Source organism: Pan paniscus, chromosome 20 (genome assembly GCF_029289425.2).
Source record: "Pan paniscus chromosome 20, NHGRI_mPanPan1-v2.0_pri, whole genome shotgun sequence".
NCBI lineage: Eukaryota > Metazoa > Chordata > Mammalia > Primates > Hominidae > Pan > Pan paniscus.
This window is the reverse complement of record NC_073269.2, coordinates 47247058-47262002: the sequence shown is the minus strand read 5'-3', so window position 1 is coordinate 47262002 and position 14945 is coordinate 47247058. Positions and strand designations below refer to the sequence as shown.

Sequence of the window (14945 nt, the reverse complement as noted above, 5' to 3'; positions counted from 1 at the left end):
TTGATGATAGTGATGTACAGATGGGGTTTTGGTGTGGATGTCCTTTCTGTTTGTTAGTTTTCCTTCTAACAGTCAGGACCCTCAGTTGCAGGTCTGTTGGAGTTTGCTGGAGGTCCACTCCAGACCCTGTTTGCCTGGGTATCAGCAGCGGAGGCTGCAGAACAGTGAATATTGGTGAACAGCAAATGTTGCTGCCTGATCATTCTTCTGGAAGTTTTATCTCAGAGGAGTACCCAGCTGTGTGAGGTGTCAATCTGCCCCTACTGGGGGATGCCTTCCAGTTAGGCTACTCAGGGGTCAGGGACCCACTTGAGGAGGCAGTCTGTCTGTTCTCAGATCTCCAGCTGCGTGCTGGGAGAACCACTACTCTCTCCAAAGCTGTCAGACAGGGACATTTAAGTCTGCAGAGGTTTCTGCTGCCTTTTGTTTGGCTATGCCCTGCCCCTAGAGGGTGGAGTCTACAGAAGCAGGCAGGCCTCCTTGAGCTGCGGTGGGCTCCACCCAGTTCGAGCTTCCCGGCCACTTTGTTTACCTACTCAAGCCTCAGCAATGGCAGGCGCCCCTCCCCCAGCCTCACTGCCGTCTTGCAGTTTGGTCTTAGACTGCTGTGCTAGCAATCAGCAAGGCTCTGTGGGCATAGGACCCTCTGAGCCAGTCACGGGATCTGATCCCCTGGTGTGCCATTTGCTAAGACCGTTGGAAAAGTGCAGTATTAGGGTGGAAGTGACCCGATTTTCCAGGTGCCATCTGTCACCCCTTTCTTTGGCTAGGAAAGGGAATTCCCTGACCCCTTGCACTTCCTGGGTGAGGCGATGCCTTGCCCTGCTTTGGCTCATGCTCTGTGCACTGCACCCACTGTCCTGCACCCACTGTCTGACAATGCCCTATGAGATGAACCTGGTACCTCAGTTGGAAATGCAGAAATCATTCGTCTTCTGCGTCGCTCACACTGGGAGCTGTAGACTGGAGCTTTTCCTAATTGGCCATCTTGGCTAGACTCTCCCCCATTTCTTGTATCTTCATATACCTAGTAATTTGAGATTTCATCCTGGATATTACAAGTGATAAGTTGTAGAGACCATGGATTCCATTATGTTCTGTTGAAAAATACTGATTTTGGTTGTTTGTTTAATTTGGAAAGCAGTTAACCTGGCTAATCTCAAACCCTCAGCTCTGAAATCTCAATTAAGTTCCTTTAGCCTTAGCAGGGTACCTGGAGTTCTCCAGCATATAAGTAGTTCAACAATTGGTCAGAAATTTGGACAGAGTTTATTTACAGAATTTGGGGCTCCCCCTCTCTGGCTCTTTCCTTTTTGCAATTCTACCACCACTATCAGCAGATGCTATAATCACCTTGAATTCTGTCCTCTGGTTCTTGAAGTCAAAAAAATTAAAACATCTCTATCTGGGATTAAGCCACCCCACAAAGCACTTTCCAGGGTCTGCCTTTAGGCTGAAAGCATTAAAAAAACACCCAAAATAGGAAATCTGCTTCATCCAACCCCCTTCAGTGTCTGCTGCTTTTGTTCACTCTCCAGTAATTTCAGAGAACTAGGTTCTTAAAAATGTTTCCTTCAGAGTTAATAGCTGTTATTCACGGGATGCTTGATCCAATAGAAGCTACTCAAACATTACCAGAAGAAACTCTCCAGACACTTGGATACTGACACCTTCGCCCTGTTATTTAAAAAGTTGTTCATCCCTGTCATCTACCCAACTTCTTTCCTGCCTCTCTACTCTAAGCCCTGACATTCTACTGGTAGGGAAGCCCTTTATGGCCAGGAATGTGAGCTATCCAAACACTCAGAAAGAAAGAATCTTGACTCTCTTCTCTTCTTTGACCTTCTTCACTCTATTTCAGCCAATACTTCCACAGGCCCACCTTTATCCTTGTCATCACTCTGAAATATGAAACACAGACAGTTCACTCTCCGCCCACAACATCTACTTTCCCAACTCCCGCACTGTCTCACTGCCAATGGCCTGAGGGGTATACCAGCTGACCATATCTTTGGTTAATCTTCCAAAGAATGCAAAATCTAGAAGTTGAAGTCTCCCTCCTATTAAAAGACTTTTTTTCCCCCTGACATTTTGGAATCTTTTGATATGTGCTTACAGGGAAGTTTTTCAAGAACCACAGGAGATTAGGGGCAATTTTCTGATGTTTCATAAAGAAAACACGTGGGGCTTGGCAGTCCAGGGTGGTGGTTGACAGCATGGACTTGACAGTCACACAAGGCCGTACTCCAGCTCTACCCTCATTCATTGTAGAACCCAAAGCAAGGGACTTCCAATTTTGGGAGCCATATCCAACTCATTTGCAAAATGAAGATGATAAAACCAACCTCACAGGCTTACAGTGCAGCGTGTAATTAAGATCATGCTCATAAAAAGCTTCACATGGTTTTTTTTTTTTAGAAGAGAAATGGGTCTGGGCTAGGGCTATTTTTGAATCCAAACACAGAGAGGTAGAGGCAAATACCACATGTTCATGTGTACACAACAGGGCCCACATGCCTGCATACAGACACCAAAATGTATGCATAAAACATCCAAACACTTATATGTAGTCACCCAGTTGTGCATGAATCCACACAAATGTGAACATGCAGCCATACATCAGGTTGGACAAAGAAATGCACGTCATAGGTACCCCCCAAGTGGCATAACACAAAGCATGCACTCAGGCTACATGCACCGACAGACAGAGACTGGCAAACATTCAGGAAAGGTGGCAGGAACACACATGCACCTCATCAGGTACTCACAAAGATGTGCATGTGTAGACATAAGTGGGAATGGATGCCCACTTATCAAGCACAAACACACACTCCACAAAGCCTGGTGCATGCATAAATTCATCTGTCAACAGGGACATGCTGAAACATACATGCACACAGGAACCTCAAACATGCACCCAGAGTGACACACACACAGACAGACGTATAAATAAGGATAAACATGGCAGAGGCATCTAGGAGAAACCACTGGACAAAATCATGCAAACTTGCAAAGTTGCAGGAGCACACAGGGCAGTTAAGGGTAAGGTTGACTTGCAGGGAACGAGAAAGAGGAAGACAGAAAGACAAGATCAGAGAAAACGGGAGAGAGACAGGTGAGCAAAGTCCTGTGCAGGGCTCCAGGCCCATCCAGAGTAATCTGAGGGCCTAACACTGGCCTTTCTTCCTGCGGATACTGCTTAACTCAGCGCCATGCTCTAGGAGGCAGCCTGAGTTCAATTTCCTATTCACAGCTTCATGGGTAAGGCTTGGCTATGCTAAGGAAGGGATGTGGAGAGAGGTTCCCAAAAAACTCTGTCTCCCTTCCCCCTTCTCAAAGGAAAAGCTTTGATAACGTTAGAGCAGAGAATTGTAAAAGCCAGGAGGGGGCTTAGAGAACATCTCGTCCATTCTCTTCAACCTACAGATTAATAAAAACAGCTAATATTCATTGAGCACTTACATGTACCTCCCCTGCTTTGACCCATATACTTCTCACCTAAATAGCTGAAGAGCTAGGAGCTGTTTTTGGCTCCATAAGGTTCAGAGAGATGAAGTCAGCTGTTCAAGGTCACACAACAAAGACGGGATAAGGTTTGGATTCCAATCCATGCCTTAACCTTGCTCTTAACCACTGTACCATCCATCCAGAAAGGAAAACAGAGTCCCAGCAACGGAAAGGGATTTTCCTGGGTTCACCACTAACTCACTCTGAAAGCCTGTACCCGCACCGCCACTGGGACAAGTCCCTCCCACTTAATTTCAGACACCGTTCTCTTACTCCACACTTCAGAGTAATCAACAAGACCAAAATTGCTTGACCTCTATGTCCCCAAATACTAGAGTTCTCCCAACCTGACTCTCCCCACCCCCACCCTGGCCAGGTCATGGCAGCCTGTCTGAACACTCAGTGCCCTTCCTAGTGCCAAACTCACTGAGAAACAAACTCTCCAAATTTCTACCTCTTTCCTTTTTAAGAAACAAGGGAGAAGAGGAAGGACCCAGGCTTGTGGCGAGCCCAAGTGCAGGCTGGTGACCAGGATTAGATGGATTGATGTCTGCCCAGCTGGTGCTAATCCTCCTTCCCACCTCTTCCCCCACAAAATCAATAAACAGCTTTCCTCTCTCTGCTTTGTTCTCTGCTCTTTGATTCCTCCACACAGGTCTCAGAGCTCAACAGCCAATTTGAGCCAGTTAGAGCCAGTCCTGGGAGTGTCAACCTCACCCACATCCACTTGTCCAAATTTGGTGACCTAGAGGAGAGGTGCAACCCTGGAAGGACCAACCATCAGAGCCTGTCCTGTGGCCATCTGGGGCCCCTCTCAGGATCTGGCTGAGGCTCATCTCAGACCCACATAGGACCAATATCAGCACCTGCCTCATGCTCATGTCACAGCCCACTGGGACCAACCTCAGACCCTATATGGTGCCATTCTTACGCCCTCCTGAAGCAGGACACACTTATGCCCTCGATGACACCTGAAACAACACACAGAGCCCTCTTGGCACCAAACATGACTTCAATATTCTCCTGGTGTCAAGTTCAGTGCCAACTTGTTTCCCATCCTCGCATACACCTGGGGGCAGTCCCAAAGCCAACACGATGCCTTTCCCTCCCTGGACACACCTGATGCTGATATCAGAACCCGCCAATGTCATCAGTGTGTCCACTGCTGATGCCAGTCTCAGCACTCACCTTCTGCTAAGCCTGGCCTGCACTTGACTCCCAGGGTGATCTAGGCCAGTCAATGACGGGGGATGAGAAGAAAGTTCACATCCCAGCTCCCTCACTTATTCCCTGTGTGACCTCACTCAAGAGGATTTATGGAGTCTAGATCTGCTCATCTTCAAAATGAGGATGATCATGATGAACCAACCTCACTGTTACAAAGATTCGACCAGATCATACACACCTAGACTTAATCTTCCCATATACGACCATGCTCACCAAAGGGTAACTGCCCTGTTTACTAAGGAAGAATTTCCCTGAGGGAAGGACAGGAGGGCTACTCATCCCTTCTCCACTCCCACCCACCCCAGGATCTACCTCTGTGCCTAACACTGGAGTTTACCCCAATCTCTTCTGTGATTGTTCCCTCTGCCTGCTAATAGTAGTAGCGCCTGACAAAGCAGGAATTGCCCTTAAAGGAGACTTAACTCACCCTCAAATATGATCTTTTCCTAAATACTCCCTTTCTACTGGTGGGAAAACCAAATCCAGAAAGGGGAACTAAGTACTCAGAGCAGGAGAGATGGGAGTTCAGGGCCACTCATGCATGTCCCCTGCCTACTGTCTGTTTTCTGTCCTCTGTAGACCCTTATATAAAATGAGAAACATAAATAACAATCATAATATTAATAGGGATGATACAATCAATATAGTGGGTTTCCCTAAGGATCTGGGTTGGAAACCAGTGGAGGTCTTTGTAAATTACAACCCTTGGGACACTTGAGCTTTTTCCACCATTTGGGGGTTGTTGTTACTATTTCTCCAGACCTGGCCAATCCCTCTGCCAACTGATAACACAAGGTACTCTTCTCCAGGTGTGTGGAAATTTCCCTTGAAATATGGCTCTGGTCTTCCACCCCTTTCCCAACCAGAGATGGTCAGTGGAGTTTCCATGGCACCCATCCTGGCCTCACTCTGAGGTTCCAGTGAGGATTCCGGGCATCAAGAGACAGCTCTGGGCAAAAGCAAAATCAAGTCAGTCCCTGGGCCCAGTGCTGGGCTGCTGGGCTTTCTGGGACGACCTACTGGGCTTGCTACACACTCCTCCTCCCAGAAACTCCACACCCACAGCCCTGGGTCTTCCTAGCCCCAAGACTCTCAAGTCCATATGCCTGGAGTCCCCCCTCCTGAGACCCTTAACCCTGCATCCTCCACAACAGAAGACCCCTAAATGCACAGCCACACTTCTATCTCACCCTAATAAAACCCAGACCTTTGCATTCTTCTCCTCGGAACCCCCAAATCCACAATTTTGGGGTGCATTCTCACTCCCAGATCCCAAATCCAAAGCCCAAGTGCTCCCCTATGCAAATATTCCCAACTCCTTTGTTCTACAGCTTATCTGTTGCCCCCTCCTAAATCCACAGCCCTGGGGCACCCCTCCTGAGGTACCACAGATTTAGTCGGGAGGTACCCTCTCTGTTCAGCTTCCCTGGGGTCCCCCTCCTCCTCCTTTGCTGGTTGTGTCCAAAGCTAGGTGGGGTTCACAGAGAGGATGTAGTTGGGAGGTGAAATGAGGTGATTTTATAACCAGCCAAAGTCCACCCCTTTTTTTCAGGCAGTATAAAGGCAAACCATCCCAGCCGTCACCATCTATCATTCCACTGCCACCATGCTGGCCTCAGGGCTGCTTCTGGTGGCCTTGCTGGCCAGCCTGACTGTGATGGTCTTGATGTCAGTCTGGCAGCAGAGGAAGAGCAGGGGGAAGCTGCCTTTGGGACCCACCCCATTGCTCTTTATTGGAAACTACCTGCAGCTGAACACAGAGTACATATGTGACTCCATCATGAAGGTGTCCTAAGGCAGGGAGATGGGTGGCACGGGGTGGGGGCTGCCCAGTTGGCTGGGGCTTTGTGGCAGGGGATTGACCAGTGTGGACCAGAGTCTTAGGAAAGGGAGTTTTGGAGTTTCAGCATCAGGGTCCTAGGCAGGAAAGACAGGATCTTGGGATGTCCAGCTCCCTGACTGTGAGAACCTGGGGGCGAAACATCCCAGTACATGATATCTCGGTGCTGGGCCCATTCAGAGTGGGGGCTGCTCCCTCTAACCACTCCCACCTGCCTCCATCAGATCAGTGAGCACTATGGCCCCGTGTTCACCATTCACTTGGGGCCCCGGCGGATCGTGGTGCTGTGCGGACATGATGCCGTCAAGGAGGCTCTGGTGGACCAGGCTGAGGAGTTCAGCGGGCGAGGTGAGCAGGCCACCTTCGACTGGGTCTTCAAAGGCTGTGGTGAGGGGGTGCCCAAGAGGGGGAAGGTGGCCAGGCCGACTCGATGGCCTCCGTGTCCCCAGCCTTCTCCCTGACTCTCCTGCCCACTGAAGGCTGCAGCAGAGCCCCCTGTCTGGCCTTCTCTCCCCAGCTCCCTTCATTGCGGCCTCTCCCTCTTGCCTGTCTCCAGCATCCCTGTCCCTGTCCCTGTCCAGATTTCTCCCTGCCTCTCTCACTGGAGTCTCCTCTTTCCCCATCTCTGAGGACAATCCTGGGTTTCTGTTTTCCAACCCTGGTTCTCTGTCTTCATTTGTCTTTTTGTCCTTCTCAGCTTCTGTTCTTCTCTGTGTTTCTCCTCTGTCCACTGACCTCTCCTTCTTCTTCCTCTGTCTTAGGATTTCGCGGTATTCCTACTTCCACATCTCCAGCCTCCTCTCCTGATAACAGTCTCTCCTCCTTCCCGACCGTCTCTGTTTCTCTTTCTGTAGTTTTCTGTCTTCATCAGCTCAGCTTAGGAGTCTTTCACCATTTTTACGCTTGAACCTGGAAGGTGGAGGTTGCAGCGAGCCGCCAAGATGGCGACAATGCACTTCAGCCTGGGCGACAGAGCGAGAATCCGTCTCAAAAACAAATAAACAAACATACAAACAAAAAAGACTCTTTCACCATTTTTATTTTCTCCTCGCATATCTCCCCATACCTCACTTCCCCCCCTTCCATCATCTTCTCCCATCTCTGTCTTTTTCTCTCCCTCCTTCCCTCCCTATGCTCCATGGAGTGTCCGGTCTCCCTCTGTTCTGCTGTGCATCTGTCTGTCTGGCCTGTCTCTTTTCTGATCCTCTTGTTCCTATTCGGTCTCTGTTTCTCTCTGTGTTTCTCTGATTGAGTTTGCAGCTCTCCTGCGCGAGGCTTCTGTGCCTGTCCCCACGGCCTGACCTCTCCCCACCTCTGCGTTCCTCTCCCAGGAGTGACCTGCCGCACCTGGGAGCGCACCAAGCCGCTCAGGCGCTTCTCCATCGCCACCCTGCGGGACTTCGGGGTGGGCAAGCGCGGCATCAAGGAGGTATCCAGGAGAAGGCGGGCTTCCTCATCAAGGCCGTCTAGGGCACGCGCGGTGAGCAGAACACCCCGAGTGTGGAGGCGGGAGAAGGAAAACACCCAGGGCGAGGAACCCGCGCGCGTTCTGTCTGGGGACCGGGCCTCGGTGGGGAAAGGCGCCCGCGCTCCCAGCCCTGTAGTCTGGCGCTTCAGAGCTCTGAGTTGACTCTCTTCCCAACCCCCTTCTCCCCCAATACACCGCCACACCCGCAAGCTCCAGCATCGATCCCACCTTCTTCCTAAGCCGTACCACCTCCAATGTCATCAGCTCCATTGTCTTTGGGGACCGCTTTGACTATGAGGACAAAAGTTCCTGTCACTGCTGTGCATGATGCTGGAAAGCTTCCAGTTCACGGCAACCTCCACGGGGCAGGTAACCGGCTGCAGCCTGGCCATCACGCCCCTACCACAACCTGCCAACTGCTCCCCTACATGGGGACAGGTGCCCCAAACTCCCACCCCCCTCCAGACAGTGTCCCCTCAAAATCAGCCCCCAATATTGGACAACTGGAGAGTTGCACCAGAACCCAGGATGGGTGCCCAATACCCAGTCTCCAAGGACACCTGGATAGCTCAACAGATGCTCCCCAAAACAGAGCCTGCTGGCAGGATGCATACCCTCAGCTCAGCTCTCTCACCTGGGCACATGTTCCCATCTCCAACTTACCGTAATTTCTAACAGTTGCTCCCTACCCAGTTCTTCTGAATATTTTAACACCTGGACAAGTGACTGCCTCAACCAGCCTCCTGCATACCTCAACATCTGGTGCTGCAAAATCCAGCCCATCATAATCATTTCACATCTACACAAATGTCCCAGATTAGCCCACTGGAATATCTGGCCAAGCGCCCTCTACTTCACCCACTTAAATACCTGAAAACATGGACACGTGCCCTAACCAATACCCTAAACACATAAATATCTAGACAGATTATTCCCCAGACACCCAAATAAGTGTTCCCCAACCCTTTCCAATCACACACCTTACAGAGGTGCCCCCAGTGCATCCCACTTGGATAGGTAAACACCTCAACAGGTATCCCTTCCTCTTCAACATCTTCACCAGCCCCACTTTAATACCTGAACATCTGAACAAAAGCCCCCAATCCAGACCCAATAAGTATCTCGGTAGTTGTCTTCAACCAGGCCCACCTGAATGCCTACATACCTAGACAGGTGACACTCCCCTCATACCAGCCCCGTCTGAGTAGCTAAACAGTTGAACAGGTGTTTTCCAACACATCCTGCCTTGAATGTCTGAACACCTAGCTGTGCGCTCCAATCCACCCTCATTGAAACCTGGATGTGTGCCTCAGTCCATGTTACCTAAATTTCTGGACAGTAGCCTTCTCACTTAACCCTCATGAAGACTTAGATATATGTTCCCATCCAGCCCCACTGAAATACCTAAACACCTGGGCAGGTAGGTGCCTTTAACCCAGTGCCTTTCTTGCTCTGACACAGGTCCCATTCCCATCAGTTCCTGCCTCCTGACAGCGGTCCTTCCCTTCCCATCCTCTCTCTGCAACCCCAGCTCTATGAGATGTTCTCTTCGGTGATGAAACACCTGCCAGGACCACAGCAACAGGCCTTTAAGGAGCTGCAAGGGCTGGAGGACTTCATTGCCAAGAAAGTGGAGCACAACCAGTGCACGCTGGATCCCAATTCCCCACGGGACTTCATTGACTCGTTTCTCATCCGCATGCAAGGGGTACACCCCAGCAGCCAATGGGAGGAGCTGCAAAGCCAGGCAGAGGGAAATCAGGCTGGCAGTGGGGAGGGCAGACAACACAGGCCCATTCAAATTAGCCCCTGTCATAATAATCCTCACAATCCCAACTATATCAACCACCACTGTTCCATCTACTGAGCCCTCACCCACAGGCAGGACCTGTGCACGTGAATTAAAATAGCAAGCACTTCTACAGAACTACCATGTGCCAGGCACTGCATTAAGTGCTTTAAGATAGTATCCCCTATAGCACTCACAACAGCTCTTGAAGGAGGTTCAATCACGGCCTCAATTTTACAAATGAGGAAACTGAGGCCCAAAGAGTATAAGTGGCTTACCTGAGGTCACACAGAGAGGAAGCTGAGGTCCCCCAAGCTCAAATCCTGGTCTCTCTGAGTCTAAGGCTGGTGCTTTTTTTGAAACAGAGTTTCGCTTTTGTCACCCAGGCTGGAGTGAAATGGCGCAATCTCGGCTCACTGCAACCTCTGCCTCCTGGGTTCAAGTGATTCTCCTGCTTCCCAAGTAGCTGGGATTACAGGCGCCCACCACCACACCAAGCTAATTTTTGTATGTTTAGTAGAGATGGAGTTTCACCGTGTTGGCCAGGCTGGTCTTGAACTCCTGACCTCAGGTGATCCAAGGGCTGGTGCTTTTAGCCACCACACTCTCTAACCTATCATGCCCTGGTTATCAGACACACCTCTGTGGACAGGTGACCTGGCTTTACATTGCAGGGTCCCCACCTCCATCTGGATGTCAGTTTCTCATGTGGGAAGGCTTAAGAGAGTCTGAAGCTCAGGGATAAAGGATCGAGCTCACACCAGCAGGGGCCTCCCTCACCCACCTCCTGCTCACACCAGCAGGGGCCTCCCTCACCCACCTCCTGCTCACACCAGCAGGGGCCCCCCTTACCCATCTCCCCTCTCTGAGGTGTAGCCTAGTATTTCTCCAGCTTGGAAGTTCCTGTTAGAATCTACCCTTGAGCCACCAGCTGATACTCCCTTAACTACAAAGCACCCAGTACCTGCGCCCAGGCAAAAGGGAAGGAAACATCATACCCCTTTCAGAGGCAGGGAAAACCAAGGCCCAGAGTGAATCAGAGGTTTATTCATCTAAGGTCACACAGCAGATTCTTCATATCCCTAAAAAGTAGATGACGACACAGCAGTCATATTTGCGAGTGTATCTGGAGGAGGGAGCACCTAAACCTCCCATTATTTTTCTAGTACCTCTTGTGTACCAGGCCCTGACAGACCTCTTTTAATCCCAAGATTAATCCCAGATCTCTTTTAATCCCAACAACAAGTCTCAGTGATAATCATTACAGCTCATTCTTACAGCACACAATGATATCCCAGACACTTTTTGCAAGTGCAAAAAGCTCTTTGCACATACCTCACCGAATCGTCAAACAGCCCCACATGAGAGGCGCTACGATGATCTCCGTTTACAGAGGCAGAAATAAGGCACACAGAGGGCTAAAGTCACTTCTCAAAGGCACCAGCAAGGAGCTGGGATTCAACATCCAGACAATCTGGTTCCAATCGGTGATATTATCTCCTTCATTCCTGAGAGACGGAAAGCTGAGAACTCTAAAGATGTGGCCCCCAGATTTGGAGAAGTGGGAGTTCTTATACAAGCATCAAAAGATCAACCAGAGAAGCCAATGTACACCCTGAAATAGTCGTGCAGCTGGGTGGCATCGTGCCCACCTAGAAAAACTCCGTGCAAGTATTTTGGACCCCTTGAAGGCTCAGCTCTTATTTATTCCACAAATATTTATTGTGAACCCTACTATGTGTCAGGCACTTGTTTCAAAGGGTGGGGGAACCCACAGGGACCAAAGCAAACCATGACAGCAGTAATAATTAAATAAATGAGAACCAGCTAGGTGCAATGGCTCACACCTGTAATCTCAGTGCTTTGGGAAGTCAAGATGGGAAGATCTTTTGAGACCAAGAGTTTGAGACCAGCCTGGGCAAAATAGCAAGACTCTATCTCTCCAAAAAATTTAAAAGCCAGCCAGAGGTGGTGTCACACACCTGTAGTCACCACTAATCGGGAGGCTGAGGTGGGAGGATTGCTTGAACCCAGGAGTTGGAGGCTGCAATGAGCCATGATCATACCACTGCACTCCAGCCTTGGTGATATGGTTTGGCTGTGTCCCCACCCAAATCTCATCTAGAATTGTAGCTCCCATAATCCCCACGTGTTGTGGGAGGGACCCGGTGGGTGATCATTGAATCATAGGGGTGGTTTCCCCCATACTGTTCTCATAGTAGTGAATAAGTCTCATGAGATCTGTTGGTTTTATAAGGGGAAACCCCTTTCTCTTGGTTCTCATTCTCTCTCTTGCCAGCCACCATGTAAGATGCACCTTTTGCCTTTCAGCATGATTGTGAGGCCTCCGCAGCCATGTGGAACTGTGAGTTTATTAAACTTCTTTTTCTTTATAAATTACCCAGTCTACGGTATGTCTTTATCAGCAGCATGAAAATGGACTAATACAATGGACAACAGAGCAAGACTCTGCCTCTATAAATAAATAAAGACAGACGGATAGATAGATATATGATAGATAGATAGATGATGATGATTGATAGATAGATAGATAGATAGATAGATAGATAGATAGATAGACAGGAAATAAGAACCCTGCCCTCCTAGAGCTGTCATTTTAGCAGGAGAAGGCATTATCAGAGCCAATGCCTTGTTGCTCCTGGAAGATTCCAAGCTTGCTTTCTTACCTCTGGGTCTTTGACCTTGCTGTTCCCTCAGCTGAGAAGGCTTCTCCCCACACCTTCCCATGGCCAATTCTCAGAAGTCTTCTCAAAGGAGCCCTCTCTGACCACTCAATCTGAAGTAATCCCCATGGAACCCTTGTACCCTGTTGGTGGTAATGTAAATTAGTAGAGCCACTTTGAGGAACAACATGGAGTTTCCTTAAGAAAAAGAAAAAAAAAAAAGTAGAATAGGCCAGGTGCGGTGGCTCATGCCTGTAATCCCAGCACTTTGGGAGGCTGAGGTGGGCGGGTCATCTGAGGTCAGGAGTTCAAGACAAGCCTGGCCAACGTGGTGAAACTCCATCTCTACTAAAATTACAAAAATCATCCAAGCGTGTCGGCGGATGCCTGTAGTCCCAGCTACTCAGGATGCTGAGGCAGGAGAATCGCTTGAACCCAGGAGGTGGAGGCTGCAGTGAGCTGAGATCATACCACTGCACTCCAGCCTGGGTGACAGAGTAAGACTCCATCTCAAAAAAAATGAATAAATAAATAAAATAAACAAATAAAAAGAAAGAAAACCACTAAAAATAGAGCTACCACACAATCCAGCAATCCCACCGCTAAATCTCTATCAAAAAAAAGGAAATCCGTATACTGAAGAGATATCTGCACTCCAGTGTATTTTGCAGCTCTGTTTGCAAGAGCCAAGATATGGAATCAACCTAAGTGTTCATATGGTGCCCGTACAGAAGGGAGTACTATTCAACCATTAAAAAAGAATGATATTCTGTTATTTGCAGCAACATGGATGGAACTGCAGGACATTATGTTAGGTGAAATAAGCCAGGCACGGAAAGGCAAACTTTGCACATTCTCACTCATTCGTGGGAGCTAAAAATTATGACAATTTAACTCATGGAGATAGAGTAGAATGATGGTTACCAGAGACTGGGAAGGGTGGAGGTGAGGGACTGGGGATGGCTAATGGGTACAAAAATAGAGTTCGATACAATGAATAAGATCTAGTTTTTGATAGCACAATAAGGTGATGGCCGTCAGCAATAATTCATTGTACTTTTGTTTGTTTGCTTGTTTGTTTTTTTGAGATGGAGTCTCGCTCTGTCACCCAAGCGGGACTGCAGTGGCACAATCTTGGCTTACTGCAAACTCCACCTACCAGGCTCAAGCAATTCTCCCGCTTCAGCCTCCAGAGTAGCTGGGATTACAGATGCATGCCATCATGCCCGGCTAATTTTTTTTGTATTTTTGTAGAGACAGGGTTTCACCATGTTGCCCAGGGTGGTTTCGAACTCCTCAGCTCAGGCAATCCGTCTGCCTCGGCCTCCCAAAATACTGGGATTATAGGCATGAACCACTGTGCCCAGCCTGTGGTACATTTTAGCATAACAGAGGGAATATAACTCTAATGTTTGTAACACAAAGAAATGATGAGTGCTTGAGGTGATGGTTACCCCATTTACCATGATGTGATTATTATATGTGACTATACACTTTATGCCTGTCTACATTGTATGTCTGTGATTATACATTGTATGTCTGTATCGAAATATCTCACTTACCACATAAATATATACACCTGCTATGTAGCCACAAAGATTTTTAAAAATAAAAATAATTGCATAGACTCCTCAAATCCCAATCTCCAGTACTTTTCTTGTCTTGCTCCACCCCAGGACCACATCTCAAAGCCTCAAGTCTATCAGAATTTCACCCTCCAGTCTGTCTCCTCTCCATTTCCCCTTATAAAATTCCAGAAGCTTCTGTAGTTAATATATAAGCCAGAAAGGAACTCCCAAGCTTGTCTGTGGAGTTCCACCCAAAGTTTGACCCCAACTGCCTTGCTGTGTGTGAGCTGTTTCCCATCTACCCACCTCCTCCTTTTCCATCCCTTCCACACTCTCCCATCTCACCACCTGGACAGACTTGAGAAAGCCCTGTGGTTTATTTGCAAAATGCTACCCCAGGAAGGGCAGAGGCCAGGGCCTAGGAGAGAGGCAGCCCTGGGAGGTGGGATGGCCCCAGAACCAGAGTAGCAAGGGGCCACTGGGGACAATGAGGAATGAGAAGGCTGAGGGCACCATGGTCCTCATTCCTCCCGCCTTCCATTCTGCTGTCACTCTTAAAAGACATGTTGCTCTGTTTGTTGTTTTATTTCTGTGGTTGGTGAGGGAAGGTGTGCCATGCATTTGCACAGGCAGAGTCCCTGCTAACTCTTCAGAGGATACAAGGAGCCCAAAGCTGGCAGGTGCTGCAGAAGCCAAAAGGTTAGCATCTCAGGGCTGAGTCCCAGAGACAGCTTCCCATTGGCCACAGGCTGGCTGATGTATCCTTGGGATAAAAGTATTAAACTTGCAGAACCTCCCTCAGGGAAGGGTGGTTGTCCTGCTGGTGGAATGTGTGGAGACTGGATTTATTTATTTATTTATT

General features: G+C 48.9%; 1 pseudogene; it reads left to right on the top strand.

The window, feature by feature from the left end:
• The first annotated feature begins 6340 nt into the window (after positions 1–6340).
• The window catches only part of LOC100974853 (cytochrome P450 2A13-like), a 122884-nt pseudogene continuing 114279 nt past the window's right edge, over positions 6341–14945 (top strand).